Raw genomic sequence first — 18,911 nt, 5'->3', positions numbered from 1 at the left:
AAGGGTTAAACTTAGGTTTTGTAAACGTGTCTCCGGGTTGCACTTGCCCAACAAGACAGCTGGCAACAGTAGAAAATAAGATTTAAAAAAAAATTACAGAAAAAAGCCTTTCCACTAACTATTAAGAGTCATTGGAGTTATAAAGTTTATGTTTGAGTGAGTGTCTTCACTCTGAAAAATCATAATAAGCAATAATTATGATTTTAATAACCAATAAAAAAATTAGCGGAATTCCCAGTGTTGAGCTAAGAGAAACTTATTTTTCGAGTCAAGTAGCATTTCGTCTAAGCATCAGAAACTGAAAGCGCCGAATGCAATAATTCTTTTTACATAAATCCCAGTTTGTTTGTACGAGTGTCTGAATATTCGCAGCACAAAAAACTTGATTTTAAAAAAGGCTTAGAGACGCTCCAAGTCTCTTGGAGGTCTTGGAGAAGCAAAAAGGAAATTTGAGGCCAAAGTCTTAGGCCAAATAGAGAGACAAATTCTCTATCAACATCATTGGAACAACCACTAACGAAGAATATCGACAATTCATAAGGGATTAAAGCAATTACAAGCACAGTTGATCAATTGTATGTGCTAGTATTACAAATGAGTTGTAGAATTAAATTTTCTACAAAACTCAAGCGAAACAATTCATATCTAAATCTAATGCAGTAAGATTTAAATCAATACAAATTTTCTTAATAAATTTTAATAAATTCATCTTTTAAAGCTCAATTTCTTTCTTTAAACCGTAATAAAATTCATCAAATCCAGTTTCGAAACTAGTTCCAGTCTTTCCAGAAACTCGCGCAAACCATCATCCACAAATTCATTCTTAATGCATCTTGCACTCGCAGCAGGAACACCACCACGCCACAATTAAAATGTATCACAAACCACAATCTGAAGGTACGAAAAAATTTGTACACTATTTCACCACCGTAGTGGGAAGCAAAGAGGGCCATTGGTGCTGATTGGACACCGACTGTTTTCCCAAATAGTCCGTGTGGGTTAGCCGGAAAGACCGGCTAAAGCTTGCACCCGATTCAAGTCAGTTTGCCATGTGCGCGTCTCCCGGCTCGTGGGGGCTCTGTTGGGTCAATCAAAGCTTTATTATTATGCATTGCGCCCTAACGCGGATGCAACCGGTGCATCCGATGGGTACGTTTGTTTTGTTATCAGATTTTCGGCCTGCTTATCACTGTACGGAAGCACACAGCAGCACACTATAGCGCAATAAAAGTATAATGATTAAAGATGAACAAAAGCGCGCAAGAATGTTGCAGAGTGACCGGCGACCGATTACGATCAAGCATTGTAAAGCTCGGCCGAACCGAGGCTGGCCCAACTCGGCGCAACAGTCAGTGGCAAACTTTAAACAAATTTGGAGCATGTCGAAGGGAAGATGCGATGCGTCGAATCAACAAAATAGCAACCGCAACAAGAAAAAAACTGCACGAATATAATTATGAAAATTATTTCACCACATGTGGTTTCATTAAAAATCCAACCGCATGCATGAGTTTATGAGTTTGCAACTCACTTTTATTCGACTCAATAAAAGTCCAAGGTGCGATAGTATCACATCGTAAGATCCGTTGACTGCATGCTTTTAATTAGACGAAGTGTATGCAGTTTTATGTACACAAGCTGCATTCATAGATGAATCGGTTCGGTGCTGATTTGTGCACTTCTTTCACATTCAAACCAATCTCCCGTCGAAACCGGAACTCTCATTGCACAATCTGCATCATATCAAGCTCCTGCTGGGTAGATAGATTAATATCACTTCAAACAAGCACGGGGAAGGTGGAATGAGTGTGTTCTGTAGGAAACAACGATAAACGGTGAACGAAACGAAACAATACAAAGTGAGCTGCCACCACATCGCTTCGATAAATATGAATTTATTCCGGCCCGATAAGCTCCCCGGGAACAACGTCACTTCTGTTGGTCACTAAATAAATTGTGCCCCAGCTACCTGATGTGTACCGTCGTCCATTTGGATTCCGTGCACTCGGTCGCCCTCTTAAACTCAATGAATTACAAATATAAGATGGATGTACGCTTGCTGCTATAAAAACGCCCAACATCTTCATGAGTTTGTAATAGATCAAAATGAGCAAACAAATGTTTTAAAAAAGTTTCAACCTGCTGATTAACGAAACCAAATCGCTACATCATCTGCCGCATCCTTTACCACGGGTGAAAGGAATCCCCGTGTTGAATGATTCTTTTTTCTTATGACACCTTAAAGCCTCCTAAACCTCCTCCATTCCTAAATCGCAGTTGAAAATACATACAAATAATGGCTACCACTCGATTGCATCTGCCATTAAGTGGCGAGCATTAAACTGAAACATTAAAGAAAATGATGGTAGCATTTGAGGCAAATTTGTCCGAAATAAAATTTCAACCTTCCGGCTCACTGCAGTTACAGTCGCGGAGTGTGGTGCATTTACACCGGTCGCGTTTTTTTGTGTTTGTGTGTGTGCTTTTTTAGTAAACAACACCTTAATGAGCCCATTTGTTGAAGCCACTGTGCAAGCAGCTTAGGAAACAACCACACACAAAAAAAAAGCGCAACTCCTCGCACAGTTTCCCATTTCCGGCTACTTCCGTTGCTGGGAGCGCATCAGAATGCTGCCTATTAGTTGGGAGCTTTGGCAGCAGTATGTGTAGCACCCGGTTCCAGGTGTAGCGCGGTCGGGCCGGTTTATGGCTGTAAGTTTTATTTCGCGAACGAAAAACGGCTTATCGGCGCGGTATGCAATTTGTTCATTTTTGTACACCGGCACTGGCAGGGTTTCTTGTTTTGTTTTATTAAAATTGGTTGTCGGCATTTCTTTGACCGTGTAGCTTTTGGAGCTCGTAAAACTTTTGCTGGGAAGTCCTTGAAAGGAAAGGACGGGGGAATGGAAGGTACACATTTCTTCCGTAAATTTTGATGAGTTGATTGGTTTAAAAAGGGTCCGTTAAGACATATTAGGCGTAATGTGTGTCATTAATGATGAAATACAAAAATAAAAATAAACAAGAGCTAACGTGCGCATTAAAAAATTGTTTAACTTCAGATGGTGCTAAAACTTTACCTAAGAAGTATTCTTCAAAAATATTTACAGTACTTACTGTCACCACTTCGTATGCGCCGAAGTAAGCTTATTGTTTAGAAGACATATTAAGCTCTTTTGAACTGTTAGCCTTCTAGCCATCGGATTTTTTTTAGGAACGGCCTGGTCGTATTTTATGACTCATTTATACCACCTAGTGAGGATAGTCAGTCCTCCCTACAAAGGAAACGGTCCAGATGGGGATTGAAGCACGATCCTGTCGAGTGAAGACTGGCACCGCTTTCGTCTGCACCACCGGATCGGCCCAAGTCATCGGATTTTTTTTTCGTAATGACGTATTCCTTAAAATCTAATCTTAAAGCTTAACAATTCATTAAGCTTATATCCTATTTTGAGGATAGACATTTCCTTCTCCTTCAATTCAAGTGCATTCAAGCGGATGTTGTTGCTGCCCGGTATGGTTCTAAAGTTGTCCTCTCTATGTCTGCTAAGGGGTTGGCGCCTCTTTGTAGTATCGTGCCGTGGATTGGCTCCCAAGAAAACCCCGTCCAGAACGCAAGAGTCCGAAAGCAACTACATTTTGTGAAGCTACAGTAGCATCCAACTCACGCATTCCGCCAACAGCAAAGCCGCCAGTCACAACTGCACGTCCTCCAAACCTAATTCAATTGGTTCAGTGATCTTATGTTGTCACTGGCGACCCTGACGCCAGCAAAACGCAAGAAGCCGACAGCCATAATAACCCTGTAAGGTTACTGCAGACACGAACCCAGACATCCCGCCAACGACAAGGCCTCCAGTTGCGACCTTAGATCTCCTAAACCAACTTTTATCGATTCTGGGGCCGAAATAGCGAGCGGCGCATGTCGACGCAAAAATAACAAACTACAATCCGCTAATAGGACGCTAGTGCGTACAATCTACGGGAAGGGAGAGGGGAAGGGATCAAAAGACGATTCCCATCTCTTTGGCGAAGTCCAACAGAATCCGTGCATATTCGTAGTCCTTCTGTCCCAGGATATCGCGCATCGGCACCGCCGGGGATTTTCCTGATGCCCGAACGGCTGCTAAGAGTCCAAGTCATCCGATTTTCTCGATTACAGAATTATAGCACAAGGTCGCTAGTAATAATCGGTCAAAACTACTCCTAAAACTGGTTAACAAAGCTGAGAATAACCGCTCAGTGGCGACTATTTTCAAAATATTCGACAACTTTGGGACAAATGCTCTCATCCCTGTTGGCTCCCAAGCTGGAACGATAAAGCCATCGTAATCATCAGAGATTTTCCGTCAAAGTTTCTTGTGCTATGGTCTTACTCATAGCCAGGTGACCACCATTCGATGTAGTTGCTGTTCGAAAGAACTAAAAAGATATAATAATAACCTAATTCGCCATAGTGAGAAGTCAGAAAATACCTCACTAAGTTCAACTTCTTTGCTCAAGTAATATCGCTGGTAGTTACTTTTCTTAACCTAGTTCAAGGCGGCTTACTTGTCTGATATAAACCCTCGGTGACAGACCGTTGGTGTGGATGACGTTTAATAATAAGATTCCAAAAATAAACCAAAATTTTATCCAACATAAAAATCATAAAAATAGCGAAGAACTAAGGTTATGAATGTATTAAGGTTCTTAGTTTTATTTGTTTGGTGGTGTAGGCGACAGCGGCGCCTGTTTTCAAACGACAGGACCGTGGTTCAAATCTTATTCGGACCGTCCCCCCGTAGTGAGGACTGACTAACCAACTACTTGGTATCGGAGAGTCTAGTAAGCCATTACGATGGCCGGCGTGACCTTAGTGGTCGTTAAGCCATGAAGAAGAAGAATCAGAAACTCAGTCTTTTTTTACATCAAATGTCAAGAAGCAACACTGTCAAGTCATTCTTATTTATTTATTTATTTATTTATTTATTTTATTTTGACTAGATTATTTTGAGTTGTGTTGATAAGGCATTTCCACCTTATGCCAAGCCATTGTTATCAAAAATTATTGTTCAACTTTTGGAACAGTTTTTGTTAAACAAAACCTTACGTTAAGCTTTTTTAACTTTTCCCACATGGAATAAATTCAACATTTAACATTATAATGTAGGATTTTTGGTTAGCTTTATGCCTAAGCTTTGTACTACACCTCAACAGCATCACATAAAAAATCCCATTATCATCTAGCGTTCGCTTCCAGCCGCTAGTGACACTTTACGTAACAGTAATTTCATTTAACCATAAATCTGTGTTTAAGTACTTCCTGTTGTGAGCACTAAATTACAAGCACACCCGTCAGAGGGAGAGAGGGAGAGGAAGAGAAAAAGTGTCCAAACTCCCCATTCAAATCAGATAACATCCGAAAACGCAGCTTTAAACAGTGAACGTTACATTTACGTTCGTGTTGTCACTGTCGCCTAGCTTTAATTGGTAACCAAACAGCAGCCACTTGGACAAGCAGCGTACGCAACAAATAAATTATAACGCTGAATAGTACGCATCCCGGCCGGTCGTGGGTGTCACCCGGTCCTTCGAGCGGTGGCACCCTAGAGATGGGTTGAAGTGTGGCAGGGTGACCCGGTACATGACAACAACAAAACATCCCGTAAAAGCGAGTAGAAATACACAGCTCGTGTCAACGTGGCCAAAAGGTGAGGGCTCGTGCTATCCGCTTTGTGTATGGGTGTGTGTGTGTGTGTGTTTGTGAATGTAGTAGCATCAACATCATTAAACATACCGTCGATCGGATGACGACGGTTGATGGTCCAGCTGAGCAAAGGAAAGGGGGAAATCAGATGCGCGTCCCCTCCATCTCGATAGCTCGTTTGACGTTTAGTGTGTGGCTTTAATAAAAGTTACCCATCATTCGCAACCTGTCAGCATTATTTAAAGTCGCTCCACTTACCTACCACCGGAGGGACAATGAACATGAAATATACAGCAAGCTTTACTTTTTTGTTGGTGTTAGATACACACACACACACACAAAGCAGAAGCAAGAAGCTGAATTCGCAGCATAGTCGAACAACGCAAGGAAGTGACTGAGGAAACAACCAAACGACACATAAAAAGAGAAGTATATGAAATGGGGAAAGAAAAATGTAAAAATCATCATCACCCGGTGAAAAGGAAGCGATGAATCTCGGATAGTAGCAAACGAACACAAAAAGGGCGCGCACACACGCACACGCACGCTCAGTGAAAAGTGAAACATAAACAATGCTCCTCCAACGACTGCATAAAGACTCAAAAGGCCCGAACGAACAACTTTTTCTGCCATCCATAGACACCTACGGATGGGGGTCTCGAGATTTATCCGTGTAGGTGGCTGTGCTGTTGTTGGCAACGGTAATCCCGAAGGAATCCAGTATAGTGGCAAACGTTTCGACGACTCAAAACAAAACTCTGCCCGTCACTGCACTCGCCCATTCATTGTGTTTGCTCCTCGGACGCATGCAATGTGCACTCCGGTCCGGTAGGGATGAAGAGTTTGCTTTTTGTGTCAACTTGTTTATGACTGCGCCGCCGTGCGACTAGCACCGTCACCCCACGCAAATTCTTTCTGCGAGAAGAACGAAGACTGTATGTGTGTAAGTGTGTGGAAAGCAGCAGCAAAATACATAAACTGCATACCGAACTGCCGGCACGGAAGCTGTAGCTGCACGTTTTATGTTTATGTGTATAATTATTTTCTTTTTTTCAATCAAAAATTTTGTGAAGAAACAACTACACTAATAAAAACAGAATTTAAAGGACATATTTGTATTTCATTTGACTGACAAAAACTTTTGATTTCATTTTCCAAAACCTATTTTCAACACTAAAGCCACGTGCTTTCCAATTGAAATCATAACTGCGCAGTGGGCAACGTTCATATGTTCTGGGCAACATAAAAAAGGGGCGTGTACTGTCGCTTACTCACGCACACATCCGCAGAAGACGCAAAATGAAATCGTTGCTATGTTGCAATGGCGTTCGAGCTGTTGCGCGACAAGGTAAATGTAACAGCGCGAAAGTGCATCCTAAATGCATTTGTTTTTGCATTTCGTTTAGAAGAATGATAGCCTTCGAAAACAAGTAAGAAAAACAGCTGTTGGTTAAATGAAAATTTTATTTGAAATAAAGAATATTAAACTGTTTTGGTAAATCTAGAAAACATTTGTACAGCATAACAGCATGTAAAGAGTATAAGAATAAATTAAAGAAGTATTAAAAATGAGCAAAATAAACTGCAACAACGAAATGCATCTTTAAACTTCATCAAATGGTTTTTTTTACAGTCAATTTCCAGCATAGACAATAAGAGCACACTTATCAGCTGGTCAAATTTAGGAAATGTTTCACAATTCCTTACAAAAAAAAAGGTCATCCCATCCTCTCTTGTGTTCCGATCGGTTTGCGTGTGTGTTTGTTCGCGCAATTCGAACTGCTAAAGTAGGCAAACGGCACTGCACGGTCCAGACGCACGGTCGCTGTGATGCCCTTGTCCAGGCGACGATCCGAACAAAACGTGTTTCGTTGGGAATGGAAACAAAAACCGACCTTTCCCTTCTTCCTTTTTCCTCTTCCTATCGTCCGCGTTGCATTTGGTGGTTGAAGCCGCTTCCATCTCTGCTGCCTGTTTTCGATTTGATTCACCTACACACACATACACACACACACACCGTCGATCGACATATAAGAAAAATCTCGCGGGAAAATGTGTTCCTTAGCGGTGCTGTTTTTATTCATACGCCGGTTCGCAAAGATGGATCGCGCTGCAATCGTGGATGGGGCGAATTAAAAATGAAACATTTTTCAAATATTTCCGCTCCTGAAAAGGCAACCCCCCCCCCCCCCCCCCCGTTCGAAATGGACGGGGAGCACGGGGTGCACGGTCTGGCCTGTTTAACTGGGCACGTTTACCGCGTGCAAAATAATAGCTGCTGCCACAAAAGCGCAACTCTTCAATCGAACCCGAAGAACCGAATCGAATCGAGGCAAGCTTTCGCATCGGAGCCGGGCGCGTCTGGCCGTGCCCGTAATCGAATCACAAAAGCCCGCTGACGGTAAAACTGTCACAACGGAATGAAGTATTCCTGGTGGCGGCTGCCGGTGACTGCGAGAAAACGGGGCCCGCATCATCAAACGTCAGTCAGGAGAAAAACGAAAACACTGCAATCGGGAAGGAACACAAATCAACAAACCTAGCGTTGCTGATCGCGCTGCTGCGTACAATCACAAATATGTCGATCTTTGGTACCGCTTTGTTTCCCTTTCGAGCTGCTTCCGTTTCATCCCGGTCTTCCTCCTGCCTGCAACACATGTCTCCGTTTCCTGATGGTGTAAAAATGACCAAACAACGGGCGACACTGGTTACAATTAAAAACAAATTACCCCCCTCTTCAGCCATCGCGATCGCCAGAGCCTTAGGGCAGGCCGATTTGTGGGCGATTGTAGATGCGCTCCCTTCTACTGCTCGTGGCATTACGAACTAATTGTTCAATTTCACGGTACCGGGTGTCTGGCCGGTGTCGAACCAAAGCAGCACCAATGCCAATGAAGAAACGTGAGGGATACGCTTTAGGTGGGTTTTTTTCTACTATATGAGTTAACGTGGGGCAGCTTCCACGTTGCTTGATTGGTTGAAACGATGGTTCCAATACGTGATTTTATTCTAAAAACTTATGTACAAAAAAGGTTTCAAAGGAGCCAGCAACTAATGAGCGAGACGCTCATTAAGTCAAACGGCGGTTTGTACAAATTGAAGAAAATATATGTATATATTTTTTTGTAGATTGTACCAAGGAAATTTTATTTTATTTATTTATAATTAATAATGACGGTCCAGTGCCGTATTGTCAACACCGCTTGTGTTGAGTAAATTTTATAATCATCTTGATAAGGCATTTCCTCCTTATTCTTTGCCTTATCCCGGGCATACTCGGTTAACACCAAGGAAATTTACAAGTTTAATTTTAGAAAATTCTATAGCTTTTATGTTATTAAAACACTGAAAATAAGGAAAGATTCCATAAAATTTTAGAAGAACCGTTCATTAAAAATCTTTACACACGAGACTCATCAACCAACAAAAATTTTAATGATTTTGTTGGACTATTTCCTTAAAACATGTTTGGAACTTATTTATGTCGATTTAACAATACATCGTTAAGGTTTCTACCTTCTTCGCAAACAAATAAATTAATATATTGAAACTAAAATTTTAGTTCTACATTATAGGATAAATAGAAACAACGAACAGACATTTTTTTAAGAACGAAAATTCCAGTCCAACCATTTCTAGATGTCATTAGCTAGTCAAATTCATGATGAATTCATGTTTTTTTTAGAAAAGTTGAACAATCAATGAAAAACGTTGGGAAAAGCATGTAAAAGCTCTTCCCATCATGCTTGATGTTTAAAAATCCCCTGATGTTTGACGAAACCCCCTGAAATGTCTGATGATTATTGAATTAAAAACTAAAGCCATAAAGTCACCTTCAGCTGTTTGGCAATAAGTCTTGCAAAACCTTAGCGTTAGCTAAATATCATCAAGTCAACGAACAATACATGTCTTGTAAGTACAAAAATAAGGCTCCACGAACACTGTTGATAGTGTGGTATAAAGCAATTATCTACTTAAAACCATCCGACTCAGTCTCAGACTCCATATAGAAACTTAAGAGCACAGGTATGATCCTTATGATCTAGGATCTCTTAGGCTTAAAGCGTTGTGAAGCAAGCATTAGAATTTATAATATTTGCAGAACAGCGTTTGTAAAATCGCTCCTAATCATACCATAAACATTCAACCCATGCTTCTTTTTCTTGGCTTAAAGAACTTATTGGTCACGTTGGTCATCTTGTAGCATATCTGCTAAACATCTCACTAGGGCAAACATTATTTCGCATACAACAAGCCTTACGTAGCATTATACAGTGAGCAGAAATTCACCAATTTAACAAATAACATGCATTAGCCAAGAACGTAAGTAATGTACATTCAGTTATTTTGACCACGCGCACGCCTCAACATGAACATTCAAACACTGACCAGCGCACCCGGCTAGCGAGTGACGCAATGCAATATGATATCAGTTTAAAACAACCAGCGAGTCCAGACAGTGCTCAGCAACACAAAACAACAAAACACAAACAAGTAACTTCATGCATAGCAAGCATATAGATCCAACGACGAATGATATCCGACACATTTCTTGCAAATGCAGCAATCGATCGCACCGCGACACATTTTATGCTTACGTAAATATTTTTGTACTAAATGCAATAGCAAAAAGAACAACCACTAAGAAACAATCTTGGTTACAAAAACGAGCAAAAACTATTGTAAGAATTGGGTATAAATAAAGCGGTCTTGGAAGCCTTCGACACTCAGCCAGACAGGCAGATGGAGAGAGAAGGTACAACAAGCTAAACCTTGCGTTCAATTCTTTCTAGAGGTTTGAGTGTCCCCCTACCCATGGTAAGGCCTCAAACCTCCAACATGCCTGTATGGGATATTCCTTCTGAACATCCAAAGTCACCTGGCCGACTTGCTCCGCCGATGAGTATCGAGAGTCCCCCTACCAAAGATAAGGCCTCGATGTCTCCAACTTTCCTGTAAGGAAGATTCTCATCCAGAATCTTCAGACTGCCTGGACAGTCAGATAAAAGAAAGATATTGGTCCGCACAGTTAGCAATCACGTTGTTCTGTTCTCGTCGCGATTATAAGTCCGAGTTTCTTCTTCTCCACCACATGGCGACCGTGAATTTCTTCTTCCCACCACATGGCGACTGTGAATACAATTATTTCTTCTTCCCACCACAATCTAATGGCTTACTAGACCTGAAGATACCACGGAGTTTGGTAGTAACTCACTACGAAGGGGGACGGTCGAGTTGGGAATTGAAACTCGGTCCTGCCGTATGAAGACCGGCGCCTCTGTCGCTTTAAACTCCGGGCCGCCCAACCCATACTCTTACTTGTGTTTATTCAAAATAGCATTACGATTTTATAATGAACTTTAACCTAAGTATGCAAATAACATTAGCCACATTCCTCGAAACAACTATGCCGTGATGTTCAATCTTTATGTTCTAAATTTTGTAGAACTGTTTTATGGTTTGAACATGCCTTTTCTTTAACTTTTTCCATATCCAAATCTTATTTGTAATTCGTTCATCTCTAATTTTGGTTCTGTGGTAGAAATCTTGTTGACTTATTTTACTGAAAACAATCAAGATAAAACACTTTTCTGTAAAGTCTTATGAAAAAATGATAAAATAAAGAAATGCGACAAAATGAAGCTTTTATACACATAAAATATCGAACAATTGTCCATAAAAGTGTTGGATTTACAGAAAACAACTAGTAACTTTAACGACGATCACCTTTTCACACCTACCGATCATCTGTACCCACACGATACACGATAAAGTACATTCTGCGCCATTGCACCGACACCAACATTGTTTTCCGTTTTGGTACCATTTGTTCCACCCTTAGCGTTATCTTATCTAACACGATTTGTTGTGATCCATTAATTAGCACAAAGTCGTCGCCATCCTCATGCAGACCTGGTTAATATCTAAGTAGCACGCAATTTACCGATCGACATACGGTGGAAAACCAATTCCACCGCACACCAGTTTAGAATGCAGCAAGCAAACGATGAGAATGCCTTCCCAGACAAACCGAGGGAGTCAACCCAAACTTGACGCTTGACGGCGGCAGTTCCAACAGCATTAAATGTTCACTTTATTTGATGATCATCATTTCCAACGTTCGATCTCGTTGAGCGGTTTTTCAACCGCGTCGAGTTTCATGGTGTAGAACGGTAGCCGTTGATAACGAACTGCTGGGACGCGCCGCTGCGGCGGGGGAAATGAACCGTACGGCTCGGGAACACTAATTTTCAAAACGTATAAATGCACCCGCGTAAGCACCATTTTCTTCCCGGTGAATGCGGTGCTACCGTTTTGTGCTTCCGCGATTACGCGGCACCATTTAGAGCATCACTTGATGGGTCTCTGTGTGTGCGTGTGCCTTTGGGGAGTTTTGTCTTCACATGCTCACCTTCGTTTCGTTAAGTTTCATGTACCTTTAGTCGGTTAATTTCGATTTACTGCCAATTTATGGTGCGTCCGCGTGTTGACGGGCGCTTAAACTGCTGCAGCTTTACCGCTAACCTTTGCTACCGACGCGCCAGTTCGTCGACCGAAAGGGACGATCGACCAGCACAGCTGGGGTACGGCTGACACGAGACACGAGGTGGCTCGTAAAGTATCGACCCAACCGGAGATGTTGGTAGGAATTAAATCAATTATCCCACCAAACACGACGCTTTGATGAAGGAGGGAGCCCTTTCTGTTGTAGCTTTTACGCTTCTTCTCGTCTTGGTTCCCGATTTTTGGCACTTGTTTGAATCTTTGGCGAGAAGCAGCTATCTACACCGATCACACTGAAGCATCGCATTCAAACGTGAAACAAATCAAAGGTGTCATCCTTTCGGTACGTGAGATCAAACGATCGTTCGTACTGTTAAAACGAATATCGCATCACAAGACAGATTTTATCGGTGGCAAACATATATGTCCAATTTACGAGAGATTTGCGTTCTCTGCACACCGCCTCCTTTCCCCTTTTCCAACACCAACGATCCAACACGATCATTCATTGCCTTACCGCAAAATGGCGTTTTCATCAAGTTAATCGCCCAATTTAGCATCAGCTCTACACGGCAACGCAAGGAAGTAAGCACTTTGTCAGAATGGACGAAAGAAAACGGTAAGCCAAAAACTAATTCTCGATTCTTTCCACCAAGATTCGAAAACCGGCTCAGATTTCATTCATTAATTTTCTTCCCCATTCGGATCTTGTTGACTCGTTTTTTTTTTTTGTGTATGCTTCACCACCACACGATCGGACGATCGGAGTTCACGCAACCTAGCCTGAACCCCGCTCCGAACCGCTCAAACGGTAAATCATCGACCACTGGCACCACAGGCCCATTTCGGTGGCTCTTTTGTTTTCTGGAAGGAAATTCACGCATTAGCGCCAAAACAAAAAAAAAAGCTCCAGCAGCAAGCACAAAAACCCAGCTATGTCGCCAGGAAGAAAATCATTACTCTTCTAATGTCAGGGCCGTCGCTCGTTCCCAATTCGGAAGTGGCATGTTTCATCGAATTCTTGCGTGCCAGACTTGCGGATACAGACGAATACATATTCATCCACCCGCTCCGGCCGTGTTTCAGTTTCGGATCACTTTGTACGCCAAACACCAACCTTGATAAGCCGAGCGAACCTATTAGAAACTGGCGATTGACGGCATTAGAACGGTTGATAAATAATGTATCCTGCCTGCTAGCCGCTTGCCACTGCACCGGCCAAGCTGTTGATGGGTCGTTTTCGGGGGCGATAATTGGTAATTGAATTAAGTCGACTTCATCCGCCGAAACCGTGCGCCCAAGCTCAACCGGGGGTTTTGTTAGCATCCGCGTATGTTTTCTTTTTGTGTGTGAGGCTTTTCCGATTCTTGTTTTTGCGATTCCCTAAAGAAATCTAGTGCTGAGTGGAGCACCATTTTGTTTGATTATCATTACAGTGTTAACAACCACCCGGGTGAGACGGGTGGATGGGGGGTTTCGGTGTTTGGGAAATAGTTTCCAGCCAAAACTTATCCTTAATTCATTTGTAACGATTGTGTTATGCCTAGCTGTCAATAGGAGCGTTCTATTTGAATAATTTCGAGTGTTCCAGAGCATTCATCAGACATTCGACTGCTTGTGGGAATGAGCTTGGAGCGCAATAATTAATGATGCTTCGTACATTTATTCGGCTGTTTCAATTAGCTTGATGGGTAGTTATGCTAAGTCTTGTTCTATTCCACCGTGTGTGCCTCATTGATGTTTGATTTCATTGTTAACGCTGGTGCGCTCAGACGACTTAATACGATGCAGCTATTTCTGCGCTAAAAAGCAAATACATTCACTCTATATGTTAAATTAAAAATGAAACAAAATTAAACACGCCACACTAGACAGACCAGAACGAATGCTCGAAATGCCCTTATCCAATATTTGTGAGTAGATTCGATTACTGCTCCCTTCTTTGTTGTGTCCCAATTTTATTCCAAAGCAAGCAAACAAACAGACACGAGTTATCGCATCAGCAAAAATGTGTACATTTCGATCAAATCATCCCTGCAAACAAAATGGTCGACTCTATCAGGTCTAATCAGCAAACAAATTAGCGTAATAGCCCCGATATTTGCCAGTCGGACTGGATTCATGGCAACGGTGGGAAAAAAAAGCCAAGTAAACACAACGCTGTATTTAAAATGTGTTTCTTTTTAATTCACTGCGCTCACAACAGTATACACCCGCAGCCAATTAGCTTCGTAAAACAATTACACTAGTTCGGCGAAAAAGTTGCAACAGTGCAAGTGTAAACACCCGGAGCACATTTTTACAACCCACTGGAATTTTGCTCATCAGCAAATGGAGCTGGGGATGGTTGGGGAAATTACTTATTCGCAAGTTTGCTGTTGGGGTTAGGAATGATCTGTATGTTTCTAGTCAAATTTTTCCACTGGAAGAATGTGTAATCTATAAATGGAAACGCATATTAGTAGCTTCGGAAGTGATCCAAAGAAGGAAGTTCGACGAGACGTCGGTTGTCACGGAAATCAATTTCATGCTGAATTCTTACAAAGGTGCTAATTGTTTTCCTTTTGCTCAATCAGCAGCAAGAGCAATCAGATGAGTCAAACAAACTGAGTTGATGGTTACAAGGTTAAAAAAAAATTGAAGAATTTTTGCTATGAAGCAGCATTGTAGTCATAGTTTTGTTAGGTACCTCTATGTACGGTTTATTGACACATTTTTCATCATTGCTATTAAAACTGATCGTCCACAAACAGACCGTTTCCTCCTTCTCCGAAAAAAAGCTTCTTCTCCGATCGAATTGTGAAACAAAATTGTATCAACCGTAGTTCAATGAAGCGATTTTTGCTGCAATATTCAGCGAACCTCGCGAGAACTATCCGCTCAATCAACCATCCGAACAAGGTGCTCGCGAAGAAGAATCTTAATTAATTGTCTCAACAACAAATTTATCCCCTCGGTGTAACTCAGCTCAGAAAACCACAGCCGGTCGGCTGCAGCGAGATGGGACTGTCACCCAAAGCTGGAAGGAGTAAGGACAGCCCCTAGCGGGAACCCCATTTACGGGAGGCAAGTGGGGATTTTTTCTTCAACCTCTGCTTTTAGTATGTAACTCCGAAAGGAAAACGATGCTTTGGTAAGAAGATATGGACACCGCCGAGCAAGAGTTACAGCGTGCGGGTGAGTGACAATTTGTTTCGTGACAAATCCATAAACGGTAGCAGTGTCGATATGAGTGTTGGAAGATGGGAATTCTTCGTTAGACCGGCTGAAGCGTTCCAAAACTTCGTTTTAATATTTAATTTGAGAAAATAATAGTTTAATAAAAACTGACTTAATTTAAATTACTACAATTTCAGCAGTCAAGAAGCGTGTATTAAGTAACCAACAAAACCTTTCTCCAACTTCGCTTAAATAAGGACTAAACTTAATTGCAAAACCTTCCAGGATATCGATTTATGAGCTTGATTTTTCACTCTCAAATGCCAGCTTAAGTGCTAAAACCTCTTTTAAATCTCACACATCCCATGGTGGCCCTTGTTCGAGTTCTTTCTTGCCGCTATCATTCCAACGGTGAGAGTGACACACTGTCAAACACTTCGTGTGAAGCTGTTGGAAGGTGATTTTCCATCAAACAACAATGGACGTCTTGTCGGAGTGGGTGCAGCATAAGAAAAAAGAGGTGGGAAAAATGGAGGACCACTCCGCGCACATACATGCTTCACTAAGGATGGGTATATTGGTGTGTTTGTGTGAGTGAAAATGGGTGGGAGATTTTCCGACGCGTTTTCCACCACAATATAATAAAAGACAAGGAGAGGATTCAGCCTTTTCTCCGTGTTTTTACGATACTAAGAGACTTAGACCTTAGTATTGGTGGGATCAAGCGAACAAGAACTATGTGTTTGGGATAAATTCTTATCAGTTTTCCTGGCGATTGGATTCTGCATTTTTTTTTTTAAGACAACTCATAAAGAAGCGATCTGTTTAATTTATGTAAAATTATTTTAACACTTCAATTGTTCTCATTTAACGTTAGCAAAGTGCTAAGAAATAACTTTCGCAATTTGCAATCCTATCAGCAAAAGGCATTCTTCTGTCGGCAGGACCTGATTGCGCATGTCAGCAAACTTTCGGGTTGATAAATACCAATAGGGGGAGGAAGATTGTATTCACGTGTGAGAATTCATCTCACCAACAAAGTGCACTACTCTCTTTCTCTCTCTCTCTCCCTTTCACACACGGACGAACGTCATTTGCTTCCCCTTTTCAAAAATCTTTCACCAAAACAGCCAACCATCGCATCTCTCCTTTATTCGCATGCAGTTTGTTTTTCCGCTTGTACACAGCACAATTCATGCTGATATACTCATTTTTTCCAACAGCTTTTTTACCGACGAGCGTGTCCTTTCGTACCCTGAACACCCTCACTTACGCACACTCGCACGTTGAATACTACTCAAAACACGTCGAATCGGTCGAATCGGCACCCGGGCGGCAGGACGCGTATGCGTGGCACATATCAGGCGGTTGGGCGCGTTTGGAAAAGCACCACCCACCCTTCCGAACCAGATTTATTTGCGCTGTCTCTTTCTACACAACAGCCCGCGCCACACAATCATCCAGCCCGTCGTAGGACGGTACACACCAGCGGGTTGGTTATGGTTTTGAATATGACTGGTGGCGATAACAAAAATGGTTATAAAAAAAAGAACGCACACACACACACACAGAGAGATTCCTCCCGCTTTGCCGAGGACCGTGAATGCATGAAATACTATTACCAATTCGGTCTTCGGTTTGTGTGCATTTTTGTTTTATTGTGACGCGCACCGGTAACGGTGGTTTGACGCTCGGAGGCTATCGTTAGGCCCTGCTGCTTTCCCGGTGTTTTTTCCCGCCCCGGTTCAGAAACTCTCCACTAAGGTACGAACTGACGTTGTATTCCTTGCCCCACGTTCCCCGGACGATGTGTGTGTTTGTGTGTGTGAAAAACGGGGCCAACAGTGTTCGGAGTTCGGATTCTTGTTCTTCACCACTGGACGCTTACCGTGCGCCCGCGTTTTTTTTTTTTTTTCAGTGATAAGATGGTACGCACCTCGGTCTGGGCATCGGTGTGCCTGCCGCCTACCGAAAGGTGTGATGGTGTCTGTGCGCCCCAGTAGCGAACGCTGAGCAAATGTAGAAAAATCGGCGCCCCAAACTGGCGGAGAAAAACTTACCCCAATACCATTGTTTTCTCTGCCAGTGTATGGTGATGAGCAGGTTCGCATCCACAATCCGGGTTTTTCTGTGATAAGTTCGCAACCGTACGGCCAGTAAAGAGAAGTGACGCGTACCTCGCAGTACCGCTGCCAGTGAATAGGTAGTGTGCTTGGTGATTCAATTATTCACGCAGTTTTCAAAAATTCGCGCCCGTGTGCTCTGTGTGACCTGACCCAAATGCAGTTCCGCCCCAAAGCACTAGGTCGTCCTTCGAACGCAGCATTTGCAGCACGACACGCAATCACAACACTTTGCTGACACTTTCTCCGCAGGCGATTTGTTGTCCTCGTCGTCGTCGTCGTCTTGAGAGGCAAAAAGCGGAAATCGTCGGTCTGTCTTCTCTCGCGACCGTTACCGAGGATACTAATTAACACAGCATCCAGACAGCACACCACTACATCGAGTGAGAGTGATTATTGGTGGTGCCAAGGCGGTTATCTAAACACCCACACTCGAAGGAAGGATGATAACGCAGTGCCGATATTTACACAACAAAAACACAGCTCCCGCGTCCGCGTGTGGGTGAAGGGTGAAGATGGTGGTGGGTTTTAGTGGTAGTGTCTTTGTGTGTGCGTGTGTGTTAGTGTGAAGGTGGTTCTAATTATCCCTGTAAAGTGTTTTTGTCCAGTTCGAAGGATGTGTTTGTGCGTGTGGTGGGTTTTATAGTGGATTTTGGAATTTTACCACGCTTGATGATGTTTCTGTGCTGCCACTGGTGACACCGCTTTTCCGCCAACTGATCGTATCAACCAAGCGGGAACGCACATTAATGCCGCCGCACGTCTGTACGATTGGTTGTGAATTTAATTAATTCACTTACACCACCGCTGGGTAATGTGACCGTGTGGGAAACTCGATCGCTTTCGTTTGTCTGTAGCGGTTGTCATCGATAATCAGCTGAATGTGTTTGTTGAAAATTTTCGTCGATTGTGTTGTGGTTTTTCTTCATCATTATTTTGGCCGAATGTTGTATGTTCGGTAACAGATGCATATTTCCATCGATCGAACCTGATCCTTGTGTTGAAGTGTGTTTCTCGTCGCACTTGAAGCTTCTTTTTTTTTCTTTTTGAAGATCACAACAGCTGGATCGATGGCAATGCGTCGGGAAGATACCGTTCGGCAAGGTTGGTTTGATCTTTTGCCGACAATTGGTAGTTGTGTTGAATTACCGTCGGGATGTAAGGAGACGGAAGTGTCACATTAGTGGATTTCCTTATGCACGTTTTTCTACAAATTGAGGCGATTGGTATTATCGTTTATGACGAATTTAATAACAAAACAAGTTAATCACCACTGTATTTATATACTAGCAATTTAATCTTAATTAACTTGTAAAAAAATTACATTCTACTGGTGTTTCGGTATTGGCGCTTTACTAAAATTAAATTAAAACTTTTTTCTAATCATTTGTTGCTAAACTTATTATCAAACAAGAAATATTTTTAATTATCGCTTC

General features: G+C 42.3%; 1 protein-coding gene across 1 annotated transcript in view; it reads right to left on the bottom strand.

Moving 5' to 3' along the window:
- LOC126564902 (cyclin-Y-like protein 1) overlaps nucleotides 1-18,911 on the bottom strand; it is a 326,841-nt gene that overhangs the window by 171,689 nt on the left and 136,241 nt on the right. The gene's annotated exons all lie outside the window — the stretch shown is intronic.

Source organism: Anopheles maculipalpis, chromosome 3RL (genome assembly GCF_943734695.1).
Source record: "Anopheles maculipalpis chromosome 3RL, idAnoMacuDA_375_x, whole genome shotgun sequence".
Taxonomy (NCBI): Eukaryota; Metazoa; Arthropoda; class Insecta; order Diptera; family Culicidae; genus Anopheles; species Anopheles maculipalpis.
This window is presented reverse-complemented; position numbering and strand designations above follow the sequence as displayed.